The sequence below is a fragment of the Talpa occidentalis genome, unplaced genomic scaffold (genome assembly GCF_014898055.3).
Source record: "Talpa occidentalis isolate TD23 unplaced genomic scaffold, MPIMG_talOcc4v2.1 talOcc4.10, whole genome shotgun sequence".
Classification (NCBI taxonomy): domain Eukaryota; kingdom Metazoa; phylum Chordata; class Mammalia; order Eulipotyphla; family Talpidae; genus Talpa; species Talpa occidentalis.
In genome coordinates this window covers 57,185,726-57,205,560 of record NW_023600993.1, presented here as the reverse complement: position 1 = coordinate 57,205,560, position 19,835 = coordinate 57,185,726, and the positions used below count along the sequence as shown (strand labels likewise).

Here is a 19,835-nt window from a genome sequence, read left to right as displayed (position 1 = left end):
TATTTTGTGAGACCCATTCTGCATTTTCTTTTCCTGTCTGTTAATTATACCTTGATATCGGGGTTAAGTGTGCTTGGTAAATACATGTGATATTTTTTCATCTTTTTATATATTCTGGAAGTTTTTAGGATTAAAAAGACACAGATAGCTTTGATATCTTTAACTATTTGTGTGGTTAATATCACTTTGGAAACAAAAGCTTTCTTGTGAAAATCCCATGTTGGCTTCAGTTATTCTTTATTTTAATGCTTTGGAGGTCTTCTAATTGTAGACTGTAGAACTAAGAATAATATTAGCACTCCTTATTAGGAGTGCTGGATTCCGCAGCACATATACTAAAATTGGAATGATACAGGGAAGATTAGCGTGGCCTCTGCGCAAGAATGACATGCAAGTTCATAAAAAAATAATAAGGAACATATGATCCAGCAATTCTACTCCTAGGTATTTACCCAAAGGACACAGAAACATCAATTCCAAAGAACACCTGCACCCCTATGTTTATAGCAGCACTGTTTATAATAGCTAAGCTTTGGAAACAGCCCAAATGCCCAAAAACAGATGACTGGATCAAGAAGATGTGGTACATATACACCGTGGAATATTACTCAGCATTCAAAAAAGATAAACACATGCAATTTGCAGCAACATGGATGGCGCTGGAAGGGATCATGCTCAGCGAAATAAGCCAGAAAGAAAAAGAAAAATACCGGATGGTCTCACTCATAGCAGGAATCTAGAAAACTTAAATAAGGGACAAGGAAAATGAATAACTATAAGAAAGTGAAAATCAAAATCAACAAAAAAATATGAACCAGAGACACTTTTTGGGGGTGGGGGCGGGAGGGGAGGGATTGGGGTCAAAATGGGGGGTTGCAATTGTATGGGGAATATGAAAATAAAATTTATTATTTAAAAAAAATAAAATAAAATGTGTTTGGAAGCAAAAAAATAAAATAAAATAAAAAATAAAATAAAATAAAATAACTTTTAGCTAATTATAAAGTTATACATATTCACCATTGGAATATGATAACTTATAGAAAAGTAAAGAACATTTTTAAAAACCAAAAAAAAAAAAAAAAAAAAACTTGCATCCAAGCAGAAGTGAACAAAATACAAAATGTGAAAAAAAGCAATACAGCTTAAAAAAAATAATAAGGAAATACAGGCATTATTTTTATATCCACAGGGCACTTTGGACTATTAATAATAGCCCTGCAAGGGCTTCTCATGTTACAGAGGCGAAAACAGACTCAGAGAGTCTTACTGACTTGGCCTAGTCCAGAATAACAGAAGAAAGAGCTGATGCTTAAATTTGAGTCTTTGATTGCAAATCTTGTGTTCTCATTTTCTTGCATCAAGATCAGTCTGATGACTAGTGTTTATATTAATTATTATTTCTCCCAAGTTGTTAAAGGAAATAGCTCAAAGAACAGTACATTCTTGACCCATGTGAAGTTTCCTCTTAGTCGTCTCTCATCCATGCAGAATGTTCCTGATGTTGCTTCTGCAAGCACAGTTCACAGGAGCCACAGCCAGAGGGTTCCCGTGTGAATGGTCTGCTTCTGTTTAGGTCGGCTGGACAAAGCCCTCTGAGCATTTGTTGTGTCTGACACTTCAAACCCAGGCGGCCCATTTCCCAGATGGCAATCCACAATATTTTCCCTTAATATATTGCCACAATATATTCCCTTAATATATTGCCACAATATTTTCCCTTAATATATTGCCACAATATATTGTTGGCAATCCACAATATTTTCCCTTAAAGTCAGAAGTTCTGCTACAGGTTTTTCTGGACCTCTGCTCACTGGAATTTTTCACATGATTCTAGCTTTTACTTGCCATAGGAAACCACTGTGGTTAAACAATTTCTCACAGCTCTCCCAGCTGCTGGTAGCTGGGACTCCACCTCAAGTCTTATAGCTCATCACTGCTGAGCACCAGTCAGGTCCTGTGCATAGACAGGACTTTGTGGATTATAATAGGTTGAGTGCATGTCCATATGGATAAGGAGAGGCTCCAACGAAGGGATCCTTTTGGGGACACTGTCTTCTACCTTATTTCCCATGATGTCCCATTCTAATACCCCACATGAAATATTCCTAGGAATTCTGGAGATTTTCACAGTGTCTCCTGCAACCTATCTGAATAGGAGAGATCAATTTGGACACGTAGTCACTAATTTAAAATTAACAACACTTGATATTTCTTTGCTTTTTTTTTCTTTTTTCAACTCCATTTAGGTATATTGAATATGCTAATGCTGCACATAGTTAGTGTACACATTTTGAAAGGCTTGAACATATGTACACACTCTTGATACCATAATCACAAAGTAGAAAACATTCAGCACCTCCATGAGATTCCATGGTTCACTTGCTTTTTGTGTGTGATTAGAACACTTATCATGAGTTCTAGCTTCTTAACACATTTGAAGAGCACAGTATTATATTGTTAATTATAGGCACTATATTGTACAGCAGATCTCTAGAATGTATCTAGCCTGTATAATTTTAATCCTATTAAAAAACTCTCCACTTATCCATCAGTCCACTTTTTCTCATACAAATGGAATCAAGTGGTATTGTGGTCCAGGCTTGCTTCATTTAGGCCAATGTCCTCCAACTCTACCCATGGAATTCTAAATGACACGATGTCTTTTTTCTTTAAGTTTGAGTAATATTCACTATAATATATATCTATCACATTTTCTTTTGTCTGTCAACACACATTTATTTGTTTTTAATTCTTGGTTGGTTATCTTGAATATTCTGCACTGAATATGGAGTACAATTATCTCTTTGAGATCCTGTTTTCAATTCTTTTGAATAAATACCCAGTAGCAGCCATTGCTGATAGTCGAAAGAACAGGAAACTAAAAATGCCATGATCTAGGGTCCCACATAGGTTTATTTACAAGAGAATTGTGCATGACCCCCAACAGGTCTTAATTTTATTTTAATTGATTTTTAAAGTGAATGTCTCATGGAGTGCTTGTTAAATCACTGAAATGAAAACTGTAACAGCTTTTGATGATAACACTTCCAGGTACCAAGGTTGAGCAGCAGTATAGGATGTTCTGGTGGTGCTGATACTTGGATTGTTGCTTGGCCCCCCATTCATATTGGCAATAATGTCCTGAGTAGGACGGTCAGATCTCTCCTGACTCACTCTCCTGACTCCTCACTCACTCACTGTCCTGATGGCTCTCTAATCCAATCAGGCTGGTGTCCTTATAAGAAGAGAAAAACTGGACACACAGAGGGATATCAGAATTAGGCAGGCACAGAGGATAGACCACATGAAGGCACAATAAGAAGATTGGCATCTGCAAATCAAGATCTTACAAGAACTAAAACTGCTGACATCCTGGTCTCAGTGGCCAGTGCCCTGTCATTGGGGCTGTGCATACTCCCTCTTTCCAGAGTCCTCATCTTCATAGAGGATCAGCCAGGTGGAGGCTTGGCTTCAATGAACAGCTCCTCATCATTGAAATTTGCAGCTCATTCACACTTGGGATTTGAGCCAACATCTTCAGGAGGTAAAAAATTATCAAGTTTGCTAATCAATCAAACAAACAAACAAACAAACAAAAAAACACACCACTGAAACATTTAGTGATGTTCTACAAGCCATAATATTTTTGTTTCTTTCTTAGGAAGTTCCTGTAATTCTTAAAGATTTCAAGGACTTAATAGTTCATTTCTTGTTCTTTTGTTAGTTGTGTCCTGGGTAGAGTTTACATGTGGAGTGTAAACTCAATTGTGCACTTCAGTTCATTGTTGCGTGAACAAAGACAGCACTGCTGATAGGATAGCTTATGAGGAATTTATTAAGACACAGAATTCCATGGACTGGAAGAGTTGTGAGTTGCCCAGACGTTTTTTCCTTTCACCTGGACTCATTTACAGATTTAATTGGTTTTGGTTATATCTAGTTAGAACAGTTACCTTTGATTGAAATTTTTGTGTTTCATAGACAATTTAGGAAAAAAAAAACATTTTAATGCACATATTTAAAGTTATTATTGCTTTTTTAGATCTTTTTTTCTAGATTCATTTATTCTATAATGGAAGTTAAAAGATTGAATTATTTTGTTTCAAAGTGAGCTTCCTAATGTTAAAAAAAAAAATCATTGGCTGTTTATTCTACACTGCCATGACATTCTCTAGATGAGGGCTGGGTCTTATGTACTGTCAGGAGCATGAGGAACATATTTTCTCAGGCCTGCCTGCATGGACGTGGTCGTTGATAATAATGACAAAACCACTCACCTCTTAGCCTGTTTTAAATGCAAGTAACAGGAGAGTTAAATGATAGGGTCTCTTGGGACCTCTGTCTTCTCATTCAGCAGCAGAAGGTGACAGACATTAATATGACAGATTAAAATATAGCAACTTGGGGCTTCCCTGATGGTATAAGGGTCAAGTCTCAGCACTTTCACACTATCACTGCTGCAAATGAGTTCAATCCCCAGCCATGGAGCTAACCTATATGGCATAGCAGAACTCTCCTATTTCTCCCGCTGCTCCCCTCAGCAGTGTATTTCAATCAGTCCACCTGTTTTGCTCCCCACTCTGTCTCTGCTGAATCCTCTCATTCCCCATACCTCTGGCCTATACCCCTGTTCTTGTATGCATAAAAAAATAAATAAATCTTTTTTAAAAAAGAGATAGCAACTTGGAGTCAAAAGAACAAGCAAATATAAAAAAATGAATAGTAGTGGAAGATTATGCCTTGAAATTCTCAAGAGCTTCATTCAGAGAAAGTGGCACTGGACAATTGTGCCAAATTCTGTACAGAACTTTAACAAGTATAGCAAATTTAGCATTATTGAAGTCATTTTTGACTTTGGCAAGAGCACTTCTTATAGGACCGTGGACACAAAATTAGATTGAAAATTTAAAAATGGTGCACATCTTGCAGCAATATAGCAGAATGGATGTATGGAGAGCACTGTGCAGAATATTTAAAATATTGGTTAAAAAAAACACCAGAATATTTTGCTACATCTATCTGAAGAGGTGGAAAAGTAAAGCAAATCCTCAGAGGTTCAAAAGCACCAAGAAAAATGAAATGAGATGTGAGCAGTTCTGGGGGTTTATTTTAGTGGAAAGTACATCATGAATTGGAACAAGTTGCCCGTATGGCTGGGGGAAGAGTGACTGAGTCTAGAACTAACAGAATGGGAAACCAGAATAGGCCAGCCCTACCCCTCAAAGGGAAAAATTTCAGTAGTAAAATTCTAAATTATCCCACCTATCAGATGAAGACCTTGTGGCTACATGCTTGATTTGGTCTTGGACCATGAGTTTAGGAGGAAAAAAAGTCATGATGAACTTCCAGCTAAAGCTACACCAACATATGTTTGGAACTGCACTTACATTCTCTGCATATCCCCAAAACATAAACAAAAGTTGAATTTACTATTGTCTTGTGCAACTAGTGCCTGCATTAAAAAGCAAATCCTCTTTTTTGTTTTTTTAATTTATTTATTTATACAAGAACTGGGATACAGGCCAGATGCGTGGGAGAGTGAACAGAACAGCGAACAGAACAGGCAGGGAACAGAACAGGCAGACTGACGAAATACACTGCTGAGGGAAGCAGTGGACAAGACAGGAGAGGTCTGCTTCGCCATATGGGATTCTCGCTGTCTGGTGGGGATCGAACCCACACTGCAGAGGCTGCAGACAGCATCACAGTGCGTTACTCAACCGCCTGTGCCACCAGGGAGGCCTAGCAAATCCTCTTTGAGAGGCATCACTTTAGACTCAGGACTCAGAGAGCATTTATACACAACAGTCTAAGAAATATGGCCTTGCACTGAAAATGCAATAGTTCCCCATGATCTGCAGTCATATTTTCCTTGGTTTCAGTTATCTTAGGTCATAAATATTTCATACAGTCAAGTCTTTTGAGAGAATGAGAGAGACAACATTTACATAGTTTTATTGTAATATTTATATATTGCCATAATCATTCATGACCTTCTTAGTTGTCCTTTTCTTACTGCCTAATTAATAAATTAAATTTTATCATAGGTATGTTTGTAAAGGAAAAAAAAGTAGTATATATAGGCCTTGGTACTATAATTTTCAAGCACCCACAGGGGGTCTTGGGTTATATTCTTGTGAAAAAGGGGTATCTACTTTATCACAACACAAGAAATCATTATGAACAAGTCATCAGAAAGTCAAACCACAGTATCATACCAACAGAACATTAGTTTCAGCAACTGATACAGAAATTAGAATAAGTATATATTAGCTATCAATAAATAAAGAATAGCAAAACATGAAGACAATTAAAAACAGACATGACAGGCAGATTAAAATAAGACCAATGCAGCATATTTAGAAATGAATTAGTCAAATATTGAAATATGAAATTAAATACATGCTTTTACCAGTAGATTGATTCTTCCAGATAAAGGTATGTGAATAACTGGAAGATAAATGTGAAGAGGGTAGCACAGAGAGACACAGGCATGAAAATATGAGAGGTGGTTGAATCATTAGATAAGATCCAACATATATTTAATTAGAGCTATAGAGAGTAAAGAGAAAATGGAGAGAAATAATATTCAATGAAATAATGGCTAAGTATAGCTCCAAGTGGATAAAAAATATGAATTCTCATATTCAGAAACCCTAAAGAATCTTTTTTTTAAAGATTTATTATTTGTGCATGCAAAACCTAGGGTATAGGCCAGAGGTGTGGGGGATGAGAGGATTCACCAGAGACAGAATGGGGATCAGAACAGGCAGATTGACTGAAGTACACTGCTGAGGGAGCAGCAGGTGAGCCAGAAGAGGTCTTCTGTGCCATGTGAGTGGCTCCCTGGCCAGGGATCGAACTCATGCTGCAGTTGCTGCAGATAGCTTCATAGGTTGTATCTTAACCCCTTGTGCCACCAGGGAGGTCCCAAGAATCTTAAGAAAAATATCAGATGGTTTCACTTATAACAGGAATATAGGGGAATCAAATAAGCCATCAGTGTAAAAAAATAATAACCATACAAAACACAACAAAGCAAAAACAGACAATTATAAATCAGAGACATACTGCCGGGGAGGAGGAGGGAGAAGGATCAGAGGGAGGGAGGGAGGAGCACAGGAGACTGTGGCAATGGGGTGCGGGTGCCTTGGGGAAGGAAATTCTATGGGGACTCAACCTGAGGGGGTGGGGGGAAGCAAATATTGTTTAAAAAAAATTTTTAAAAAGAAGGCTTAAACCAAAAAATGAACACTATTTTAAGGTGCAGGAATAGACAAATCAATAGAAGAAAATAAAACACAGAAAGAGAACAAAGCATATGTGGAAACTGAAATTTGAAACTGCTATTGTTGATTGCCTGCGATATTCAATAATTAATACACCATGTTGCAAATCAGCTATCATGAGAGAAAAGGAAATTGCATCTAAGCTGTCACCATGCAAAGGGGCTAAAACTGTTGTCAGATTAGAATATCTCTGGTTACCCACTATCACAAATGCGAAAAAAAAAAAAGTGAATTTAGTGCAGTAAAAAAAGAAAAAGGAAGTAATTTATTCTAAACAACAAAATAGAGGGAGAGGGAGAACCAGAGTAGGGAAGAGGGAGAAAAAGTGGAGAAGGTCCATTACCGACTGATGGTGCAAGGTGGACTTGCAGCTCCAGGAGCTGGCAGGATGGGGCAGAGGCTCACAAATGGCATTCAGCTTTGGCCCCATCCCAGTTGTGGAACTACCAAGGGATCATGCAGGCATCATCCAGTGCTGCCTGGGTGGTATCTGAACATCAGCAGATGGAATTTGGCCCCTTGTCTGAATCAGGCCATGCCAATAATTTCCCCACTTTCAATTTTTGTCACCACATCTGTGGTGATGAAAGCCAGATGTGGGTGTGGAATACAGCCTCAGAAGACCATTATGAGTGATTTTGGATTCTGTCTAGTGTTTGGAAAGAAGGGGCAAGATGTTCGCATCAAGACTTGATTTATCTGCACATTTCAGGAGGGAGAGAATCCAAGAGAGAGAAGCTGGAGCACAGCCTTGATCTTGGAATTCAAATGTGTTCTAAGACTGCTGGAGTGACCATATTACCAAGATCTGTTTGAGGCCAGAGCTCAGCGTGGCAGTTAGTCACTACCCTAGTTACTGGTATCCTGTGACAGTGGCGGGAAATAGGGGGTGCCTAACCCCAGCAGTTCCACATATTGTCTCTGGATCAGATCAGAGTCATCTGAAACATCAGTAGGTACTCAGAGCACCCACTGTAGTCCTGAGACCTGGATTCACACCTGGTCTTTGTCCCTCCACTCAGCACAAACATGAGACTCCACTATCTGCCCAATGCCACCGATGTGCCATGCTCCAACACTCACAATTTCATTATTTTGCAGAAACCCCTCTGTCTATTTCTGTTGCCTCAAGGGCAGCAGTGTTGGGAGAAGTGCAGGATGAGAGAGATCACTCGAAATCTGTGTGGAGCAATGAGCTTAGAGGGGCATGTGCAGAAGCTTAGAGGGGATGTAATGTGCAGGCCTCATCCAGAGGCAGTATCATATTTATTAATATCAAGTGCAAAGGTGGGGCTAGTACTTTGGGAGTGTACATGTGTGGGAGAAGCAGTTATTAGGGTGGAGTGACCAGGGGCTATTGCCTAGGGGGCTCCCTTGTTCCGTGCTAGTCAAAGCATATTATCTCTGTTCTGATATCTGCCCGCTATGTTCAGCAGATACTGGCTTCCCAGTATGTTCCTCACACCAGGACTTTCGTCTTTGGCAAGAGGTCCCTTGAACGACCCTACACCTACTTGACAAGCAGGAACTCTGAGCACCAAGACAATATCCCTGAGAATAAGAAGACCAGGGAGGCAACATAGGTCTATCAGTAACATCTGCTCAGAGTCTCAAAAGAGTATGAGGGCTCTTTCTTGCTAATTCTCACCCCACTCCAAAATTCAGTAAATGTTAAGTCTTGAAATAATACGAACTAAAAATCTAATAATAGCATAAAATGAAGGATCACATTTCAGATAGCAACCCAAGTTGATAAGCTTTTTGAACAATTTTAGTAACAGTTCTTCTACATGACAATATTTCCCATTATGTTATTTACTAAGTAATATTAAATGGGTCAAATTCATCTCATGTAAAGGGACAAATTCTATGGGGTGTCTCAGGAACTCTTCTAAGGTTCCCACTGAACTTCTTTCAATCAATCAAATGAAGGAAAAATTGTCATTTTTTCTAATTCACATTTCTGTGAAGCTTTATCACAAACAACAGATTAAAAAGAGTTTCTTCTTTTTGAATAGACCCAGTCTTAATTTTCTTATATTATCTTTTTCTCAAAAAAAAAAAAAAAAAACAAACAAAAACCAAAGACCAATCAATTCCATGGTTGGAATTTTCCCCTTTGCCATTTCACTCAATGGTCAAAGTCTTAAGCAAATGTATCCTATGCTTAAAAATCTTTTAACATCATAAGTGAAAACATCATATCCAGTGTTTTCACACCATGCATATTTTCAAACCAAATTAGTGCTCACAAAGCTTCTAGACCAACCGCATTCTTAAGATTTGGGTATTAGCATTGTTCTTTGGGTGCCAAAATAATTAAACACAAAGAGAAACATAGTGACATACCCTATACAAACAATATTTCTCCTAGTTTCTTACTTTCATAAAAAAGTAAAAAATCTGAATGAGAAGGACAAAACCAAAATAAAACCAAGTTCTCACAAAATCAAAGTCGAGTTCCCAGAATAGGGAGGGACAACAGAAGGGATCTAACATGCACATCAGACTCAGAAAAGCCTTGGGAACCTCTGAAAAGCCTTGGGAAGGTGCAGATGCCTGAAGGTACAGATGTTGCTGGTGAAGTTCAATGAGACCACACCATGGCCTGGCTCCCAAAACCTGCACAGGCTCAGAATTGAGAGTTCAATTGAAGATCTCTTATGGAAATTTCCAACAAAGCCAACAAAAATGCCACTTGGTTATTCCTCCATGTGAGTTTATGAAAAAAAAAATAATTGAAATTAGATTTAATTTACAAAATCATTTTGTTGTAATATTTACTATAATTGGAATGAAAGAGAGAAATCCAAACCTGCCTGCTCCAAATGGGTTCTGCCATGTGCTACATCAAGTCAAAATATACTCTACCACTCAAGAAACTTCAGTAAAAAATAACTTTAATACAATTAGTGTGCAATACAAAGAGCAGGGAAAGGACAGATACAATAGTTTCCTCATGAAGCACCCAAAGTTACCCATCCCCTTCTGAATAAATGCAGAGCCAAACCAGGGTTGGCCCAAAGCAGTACCACTGAAACCCAAAAACCTACCACAAGTCTAAGGCACCTCCTGGTGGGGACATTAGGAAAGGGCCAGAAGGGACAAGGCAAATCTAGGATGAAAGGAGCAAAATCAAAATACAAGTCAAGATAAAGGCTACTGGGCCTCCCCTGGTGGTGCAGCGGTTGAGCACTAGGCTGGGAAGTTGCCCGCAGCCTCTGCAGTGCCGGTTCAATCCCCAGCCACCAGCGAGGGTCCCACATAGTACGCAGACCTCTCCTGCCATGCAGACCTCTTCTGCTACGCCCACTGCTTCCCTCAGCAGTGTATTTCGTCAGTCTGCCTGTTCTGCTCCCTGCTCTGGCTCTGGTGAATTCTCTCACCCTCCCACACTTCTGACTGTACCCAGTGCTTGTATAAATAAATAAATCTTTAAAAAAAAAAATAGATAAAGGCTACCATTGTCAGCTTCCCCAGATGTTGCTCACTCACATCTCTGTCTCTTTCAAGTGTTTCCTTCCATGTCCCCCAAGTCTTTGGTACCAGCCCAAGGCCAAGAAGCAAGTGCAGCTGCTTCCCATGTCTGCTCCATTTGCCTCCTCAAGGTTTTCTTAGTCTTCATCTCTTTCCACTTCTCTTCAGCCAGGTCTTTTCTCTCCATCCTTCTCTCAGTCTTTTCTAGCTTCATCTTCCTGTCTAGCTCCACCCTTCCTTAAGGTAGGGTGGGGATCCTGGAACCTCTCCTTTCCCCGGGGAATACCCTTTTACAGAACTATTTTATAAAGATACTTCTTTTATTTACTCTTCTGAGTTTTTCTGATACTCTACTATTTGTTTGAGAAAGGTTTCCAGTGGTTTTTTGTTGTGGGTATTTTTTTGTTTGTTCTTTGGTGGTGGTTTGTTTATTTTGACTTGGAATGATTGACTATTTTGTAGAAATGGAAGACTGCCACCATTGACTATCTAGGGGCAATGTTAATGACAGATTGTTATTTCATTTGAATACACTGGAGCCCTGGAAAAGACTCTCCTGAGGCTGCACCTCTCAGAACTTCACCATGGAAATGGTGACAAAAATGAAAAGGAGGGGTCTGTTACAGATTCATATCCATGAAAGGCAGAGAAAAATCACAGGCAGTGAATGGGCACCATTTTCATTTGTCTCATTTATATGCATTAGCCTTGCACTAAAATTTCCAAGATGCCATGTGAATGGGGGAGGAAGCAGCTGGGTAGGAGCAAGGTAACCATATAAACTGAGGTGGAACAAAGGAAGGGGGAAGACGAGTGAGACAGAGATAGTGGAAAGACACTTGAGGAGAGATCTGTGGGTGAGACATGTTGGGAGGCTACTCTTGGTCCTTGCAGAGACAATGACTGCCATCACCTTGACTTCATGGTGGATAATTGGTACATTTCAGGTTTCTCCTGTTCCAGATTTCTGAGACCTGCCCATTTCTTATAGTTCACCACAGAAGAGCATCTTAGACTTGTGACAAGATTTTGGACCTTGTCTGCCTTGCTTTATGCTGAGCTTGTGATGGAATGGTTAATTTTTAGAATTTTATTTGGAATCTAATATTTGAAATATCTTCTCTATTCTTCTCTTCTTTTCCTCTTCTCCCCCTCTTCCACCTCCTCTTCTCCCTTTCTCCCTTGCTTTCTCTCCACACCAATTAAAGGTCTTCCACACTAAGTGTGTGCTTTCTTTGCCTTTGTACCTATTGATGACCACATATTTTAAGAGCATGTACCCCATAATAGCTTGGCATTTCTGGGTACCTTTCAATTGCACAATTATACAGTCTTATACCATTAATGAGAATATTAACAATAGTATTAAATATACCTTAAGTGAAGGTCTAGTGTCCACCTTTGTTGTCTATTATCTAAAATATACTTATGTATAAAAGTTTCACAACAGTCTTTGAATGCTAGTGTTGGGATGCAAGGAAATCATCTTGTACCCATCTGGGTTCTTCCAGGCTAAAAAACAGTAAAAAAAAAGCATCAGGAAAATTGGTAAGATAAATGTCATAGAAGTTTGACAACAAGCCTCCCCCCCCCCCCCCCCCCGGTGGCGCAGCGGTTGAGTGCCTGGCTGTGAAGCTGCCCACAGCCTCTTCAGTGCCTGTTCGATCCCGGTCCACTGGCGAGGGTCCCACATGGCATGCAGACCTCTACTGCCCGCTGCTCCCCTCAGCAGTGTACTTCGTCAGTCTGCCTGTTCTGTTCCCCACTCTGGCTCTGGTGAATTCTCTCACCCTTCTGCACTTCTGACTGTGCCCAGTGCTTGTATAAATAAATAAATAAATTCTTAAAAAAAAAAAAAAGTTTGACAACAAGGAAAAAGGAGGGGTCTCAGATTTTCTACCCCAACTAATGAGGGGCGCAGCTGAGCAGCCAGGGGAAAATAGAGAACACTTAGAGATACAGGAGGATATGTAGAGACATTTGGAAGAGACATGGGTGAAGGGCCCATGGGAGGTTGACAATGGCAGCCATTACATTGATTTGTACTTTGATTTTGCCTCTCTCATCCCAGACTTGCCTGGCCTTTTTTGCCCATTTCTCATGGTTTCTCATCAGAAGGTGCTGCCCAATCTTGTTGCAAACTTTGGATCTCAGCAGGCTTGCTTGTGTCTGACCGTATTTGGTCGAGCATTTACTCATGAGGGAATGGTTAACTTTGATTTTCATTGTGAAACTATGTCCTTTCTCTTTTCCCTCTATAGATACAAAATTCTATCATATTTATTTTCTATTAAAGGTTCTTATAATTAAGAATATCCATTATCTATATGTTGTAGATGGCAAAATCCATTTAGAGCATGCAAATGTGGGGGTGGTTCCAGTTTTTGAGACCTCACCTGAGTGCTGAGTATTTTGGATTAAGATCCAAAAACAGGGCCTCCCCAGTGGCGCAGCGGGTTGAGTGCAGCACTGCGAAGCTGTCTGCAGGCTCTGCAGCGCGGGTTCAAGTCCTGGCCGGCCAGGGAGATACCCATATGGTGTGGCAGATCTCTCCTGTTTGGCTCGCTGCTCCCCTCAGCAGTGCATTTCAGTCAATCTGCCTGTTCTGTTCCCCGCTCTGTCTCTGGTGAATCCTCCCACCCCCACACCTCAGGCCTGTACCCCAGTTCTTGTATAAAAATAAATAAATCTTTTAAAAAAATCCAAAAACAGACATTCAGAGAGAAATAAAATAAGTTTTATTTACAAGGGAAGTTGGAATATGAAGGGGCGGGAAGAAGAGAGAAGGGAGAGAGGGAGAGGGAGAGGAGGAGGAGAAGAGAGAGAAAGAGAAGGAGGGGGAGGGGAGAAGGAAAAGGAGACTAATTGGCCAGTGACTTCACACCATGTGTCCAACTGCCAGTACAAGGCACAAATTGGAGGTGAAAAAGCAAGAGAGAGGTGACAGCCTGTCTTTGGCTGCGGGTCCCAGGGTGCCCCTCTGTCTGTCCACTAACATCCTGGCACTCAGTTGTGCACCCAGTTCCCAACAGCCCCTACCCGGAAAGTCCCACTCATGAGGGGAGCTGCAGCGCAGAGTATCTGAGGTGAAAGTGAAGAGGAGGTGGGTTGTGGGAGATGGTGTTGTAGGGTCTCCCCCTAACTCAGCCCCAAGTCTGAATCAGATTTAAAAAAAGCCATTATTAGTGGCCTGCAACTGTGTCTTGCAGGGAGCAGCCCCGGGGGGGTGATAAGGGATTTTTTTTCCTCTCTTTTTTAAAATTTTATTTTATATAATTTTTACATCATTTTTCATTTTTTGCACAATGCATGCATTTTCATCTTGGTTATAGTCCCCATACAATTCCTGCCACCCTTGTTTTGACCCTAATCCCTCCGCCCCTCCCCCCTCCATAGTGTGTCTCTAGTTTATAGTTGCTTGTTGATTTTGACTTTTACTTTATTATAATTAGTCTTTTTCCTGGTCCCTTATTTAGGTTTTCTAAATTCCTGCTATGAGTGAGACCATCCAGTAATTTTCTTTTTCTTTCTGCCTTATTTCACTAAGCATGATTGTTCCATCCATGTTGCTGTAAATGGCCTAAGTTTATCTTTTTGATTGCTGAGTAATATTCCATGGTGTATATGTACCACATCTTCTTGATCCAGTCATCTATTTTTGGGCATTTGGGTTGTTTCCATATCTTAGATATTGTAAATAGTGCTGCTATAAACATAGGGGTACAGGTGCCCTTTTTAAAGTGAAAACCACACCTGGGAGTTTGCAGTTGGCACAGCAAGCAGAGCGGGGTTGGGGGGTGGTGGGGTGGGTACAGAAGCCAAACTGCTGTTACAAGCAGCGCAGCATTTCACCACATCCCATGTTTCAGGTATAAAGTGTACATCTTATTTTTGATGGGAACTTGCCTCCATTGTTTTGGACTAGAATTTTCCCACAGCCCTAACTTGTGCTCCTGAGATGGCTTAAGCTTAGGCCTTGTGTGGCCCACTACATTTCACATTGCCCCCTTCTCACAGTGTCATTCCTATTGCCTCAGCTCTTCTCCTGTAACAAATTTCCTTTTTTCATTTTTTGTCATCATTTCTATGATAAAAGTATGGATTCTGAGATGTGGCCTTAGAGAAGTTTTTTTTGGTGGTTTCAATGATTTCAAAGGAAATAACAATCACACACTAATTAGTGTGGCAAAGTGCTTCTTTTCTAGAAAATTGTCATAGTCCAAGCCAAAAGAAAAAAACAAAAACAAAAACTGTAGCTCTTAGTCAATTAGCAAGCAGAATATCAGAAAATTTCAGAAAAAATTACACAGGAAACTTTATAAAAAAGGATTCTACTATTAAAATCACTTTCTCTCCTCCTTCATCCCAATTCTATCAAATAATAATAACGAAATGTATTTGTTAACCAACACTACCTCTAATCTACTTGCTATATTTTGTATAAACTCATATGGAAAAGCAAGCAGCATTTTTGTTGGTTTTGTTGGAATTTTTCATTAGGAATTTTAGATTGAATTTAGATTCAGACTTTGGAAGCAAGGCTACAGTTTTTATTTTATTTTATATATCTTTTACATCATTTTTCATTTTTGCACAATGCATACATTTTCATCTGGGTTATAGTCACCACACAATTCCCACTCCCACTTGTTTTGATCCTACTCCTTTCTCCCCACCCTGTAGTGTATCTCTGGTTTATAGTTACTTGTTGATTTTGATTTTTACTTTATTATAATTAGTCTTTTTCCTGGTCCCTTATTTAGGTTTTCTAAATTCCTGCTATGAGTGAAACCATCTGGTATTTTTCTTTTTCTTTCTGGCTTATTTCTGGCTTATTTCTGTGTGGAGATTCCTCAATCTGCTAACGATGGAGCTTTCATATGATCCAGCAATTCCACTCCTAGGTATTTACCCAAGGGACACAGAAACATTAACTCAAAAGGGCACCTGCACCCCTATGTTTATAGGGTCACTATTTACAATAGGTAAGCTATCGAAACAAATCAAATGCCCCTGAATAGATGACTGGATCAAGATGTGGTACATATACACAATGGAATATTACTCAGCAATCAAAAAAGGCTACAATTTACCACATTCCACTTGGGATTACCTTTCTCAAGGTTACCAGTTCTTTCATCTATGGGATCTCCAGATCTGTCAAGGGATGCAAGTCCCTACTTCCTTTGGAAGTCTGTGGTAACCACCGGCAAAGTGGCAGGTTATTTTCTTGGTTCTGCTGAATTTGTATTCCAAGTATACAGTCCAATTAATGCCTCAAAATCAACTAGGCTTCGGGCCTCCCCTGGTGGCGCAGTCGGTTGAGCGTCATGCTGTGAAGCTGTCCACAGCCTTTGCAGCGCAGATTTGATCGCGGCCGGCTGGCGAGGGGCCCACATGGCGCAGCAGACCTCTCCTGTCTCGCCCACTGATCCCTTCAGCCGTGTATTTCATCAGTCTGCCTGTTCTGTCCCCCGTTCTGTCTCTGGTGAATCCTCTCACACTCCCCGCATCTGGCCTGTACCCCAGTTCGTGTTTAAATAAAATAAATAAATCTTAAAAAAAAAATTAAAAAAAATCAACCAGGCTTCCAACTTCCAATTCCTTAATTTAAGAGCAATAAAATTCCCTATTGAAATCATGCAATGATAGACATATTGCCGTAGAAAGGATTGCTATTTTCCCATAATATGATGTTATTAAGGAAAGAGAAAACGGAAACACAATTCTACTCACAAAAATGTTACTGAGGGGCCTCCCCTGCTGGCACAGTGGTTGAGCACTGGGCTGTGAAGCTGCCGGCAGCCTCTTCAGCGCCAGTTTAATCCCCGGCCACCGGCAATGGTCCCATGTGGCGTGACAGACCTCTCCTGTCTCGCATGCTGCTCCCCTCAGCAGTGTATTTCGTCAGTCTGCCTGTTCTGTTCCCCGCTCTGGCTCTGGTGAATTCTCTCACCCTCTTGTGCTTCTGACTGCACCCAATGCTCATATAAATAAATAAATAAATCTTCAAAAAAAAGTTACTGATCATGCAATTTGCAGCAACATGGATGGCACTGGAAGGGATCATGCTCAGCGAAATAAGCCAGAAAGAAAAAGAAAAATACCGGATGGTCTCACTCATAGCAGGATTCTAGAAAACTTAAATAAGGGACCAGGAAAATGAATAACTATAAGAAAGTGAAAATCAAAATCGACAACTATGAACCAGAGACACTTTATGGGGGTTGGGGGGTGGGGAGGGGAAAGATTGGGGTCAAAATAAGGGGGTTGCAATTGTATGGGGAATATAAAAATAAAATTTATATAAAAAAAGTTACTGAACATTGCTACAGTTCTTAGCTAAAAGAATTATTTCTTGAGTTAAAATAAACAAATGTATCATTTGAAATGAAAACTTATTAACATTATATTCATCTCCAGTAGTCCACTCAGTTCTTTATAGAACTCTTTACTTCTGTCAATTAAAACATGTCTTAAAATAAAGTTGAAGTTTTGCTTCTGTTAATTTCTTCAGAAATAATTTATGCAAATGAAACAACTTTTAAATAACTGAAATTAAAAAATGATGACACAATTTACAAGGAAATTTGCTCAACATTAAAACTTACAATATTTCATAATAACAACAATCAAAATTGACAAGCAATTTTTTTAGTTTAAAAAATATTTTATATTTTTAACATCATTTTTCATTTTTGCACAAAGTATGCATTTTCATCTTGTTTTCAGTCCCCATAAAATTCCCATCACCCTTGTTTTGATCCTTTCTTCCCCCTTGTAGTGTGTCTCTGCTTTATAATTGCCTGTTGATTTTGATTTTTGCTTTATTATAATTAATCTTTTTCCTGATCCCTTATTTAGGTTTTCTAAATTCCTGCTATGAGTGAGACCATCTGGTATTTTTCTTTTCCTTTCTGGTCTATTTCACTGAGCATGATTCCTTCCAGCTCCATCCATGTTGCTGTAAATGGCATGAGTTTATCTTTTTGATTGCTGAGTAATATTCCATTGTATATGTATTTCACATCTTCTTGATCCAGTCATCTCATTTTGTGCATTTTGGTTGTTTCCATAGCTTACATATTGTAAATAGTGCTGTAATAAACATAGGGGTGCAGGTGTCCTTTTGAATTCACATTTTTGCGTCCTTTGGGTAGATACCTAAGAGTGGAATTTCTGAATCTTGTGGAAGCTCCAGTTTTAGCAGACAGAGGAAACTCCACACAGGACAAGCAATATTTTATCTATCTATCTATCTATCTATCTATCTATCTATCTATCTATCTATCTACCTAATTTTAGAACATCAGTATTAATATTCATGTGTATGCCAAGGTTAAACATCTTTCCAAGTGCCAATGCTCCCATTAAGTTCCAAGTTTCTAGATACCTACCAAGATGGTGAATTCATCTAATGTCCTTCTCATGAAAAATGGGAGAAATTTCATGGACTGTCTCATGAGCTTTACTGAGGTTCCATAAGTTTTCTCTTATTAATCAAATAATAGACTACCATCACCTCCCCCGCCCCACTTAATTTTTATTTCTGAGAAGTTTTGTCATAAGTATTGGGGAAAAAATATATTTAATTACAATCAAAGCTCTGGCTAAACTGATTCAACATAATGCTGGCAGTCAAAACTTAAACTTTTCTTTTGATTCCATAGCTGGAAATTTAACCTTCAAAAAATGCATTAATTTCCCAGATCCCATTTTACCTGAAAATTAAATACTTCATGTACTGAATACCAATGACCCAAGTAGAAGAGAAAAATCCTTTACATTCAATACCATAAATTTATAGGTATATGTGTTTCAAACCAACCCATTCAATGTCAAATTGTATCTCATTAACCTAAAATTATCCCAGACCATATTTCCTAGAGGCACTGGAACCAGTGTCTATTATATTTCTGAGCTCACAATTTCCATAGATTCTATCTCTAACAATTTTACATCCCCCATAGGTCAGAAAAATTAGGCACAAAGGTAAATATATACAGTCATACAACACAGAGACACAGACAGTTACCTTATTTTTCATTTAGCCCATGTGGAATATCTCAAGATACTGCAGTTTTACTCATAGTCAAAAAGACATGGAGTTTTTTCTTTGCTTTTTTACAAAAATAAATAAATAAATAAATAAACCTCTTCAACACTGCCTGATAGAAAGTTCTATTCATGTTGAAGTGGCCAGGTTGTTTGCTCACCTTAACCACACATGCACCTGTAAAAACAGTCTTCAGAGAGATCCTAGAAAGAGCAAGAGTAATAGCTAGAATTTCCTGAGTATGCTTTATGTAATTTTTGACCTATGTTCTTGTTCTATATCTGGTGCAGTGTTCAAAATCAAAGCTGAGAATTGTCTTACAAAGACTATTTCGAAGGGACTTAAGTGTAGCTCACTTTTAAGAGTCACTCTTATGCAAAGGAAGATGATGTACAATATCCGATCCCATCAAGAATGGGATCTTGCCATAGTTTTTTCTAAGTTTTCTTTAATGCATAATTCACTTTCTTAGTTTGTCCTGTAGATGTGATCTCCAGGTAGTATGTAGACTTAAAGTAATCAGTAAGGTGTTACTTTCTGAGTGACTTCTGAATCAAAAGCAGACCTGTTATTACTCTGTGTTGCGTTGGACAACACCACACTGACAAACTGGAGTCGTGGAGCAGGCTACATAATGCAGGATGCTGCTGAAGAGCAAGATCCTGGCCCTTTTATTGACACACATAATTGGTTGTAAGGAGATTAAGGAGATTAAAGAAAGGGGAAGGGTGTAGTAGATTAGGGATTGTGAGTCTGCCCTCCAGGCACTTCTTATCTACTTGATGACACACCTTAATCCCCCCACCCCCCCAAGGTTCTAATCTTATCAATAAGGCGGTCCACTGATCAGCTTCTGGGGTTCATTGTCATACATCGATCCTTGGCCCCAGGGTGTTCCCGGTCATACCTCGTGATGTATAAGTCAGGTGTATGTGTTATGCATCGGTCCTCAACCCCCTGGGCATTCTGGACATACTTCCTGTTCCGGACATACTTTGTGATGCATAACC

General features: G+C 39.3%; 1 non-coding gene across 1 annotated transcript; it reads left to right on the top strand.

The window, feature by feature from the left end:
- The first annotated feature begins 311 nt into the window (after positions 1-311).
- Positions 312-422, top strand: LOC119237815 (U6 spliceosomal RNA). Its single transcript, XR_005123446.1, has one exon. It is a non-coding gene; the product is annotated as a U6 spliceosomal RNA (small nuclear RNA).
- The last annotated feature ends 19,413 nt before the right edge of the window (positions 423-19,835 follow it).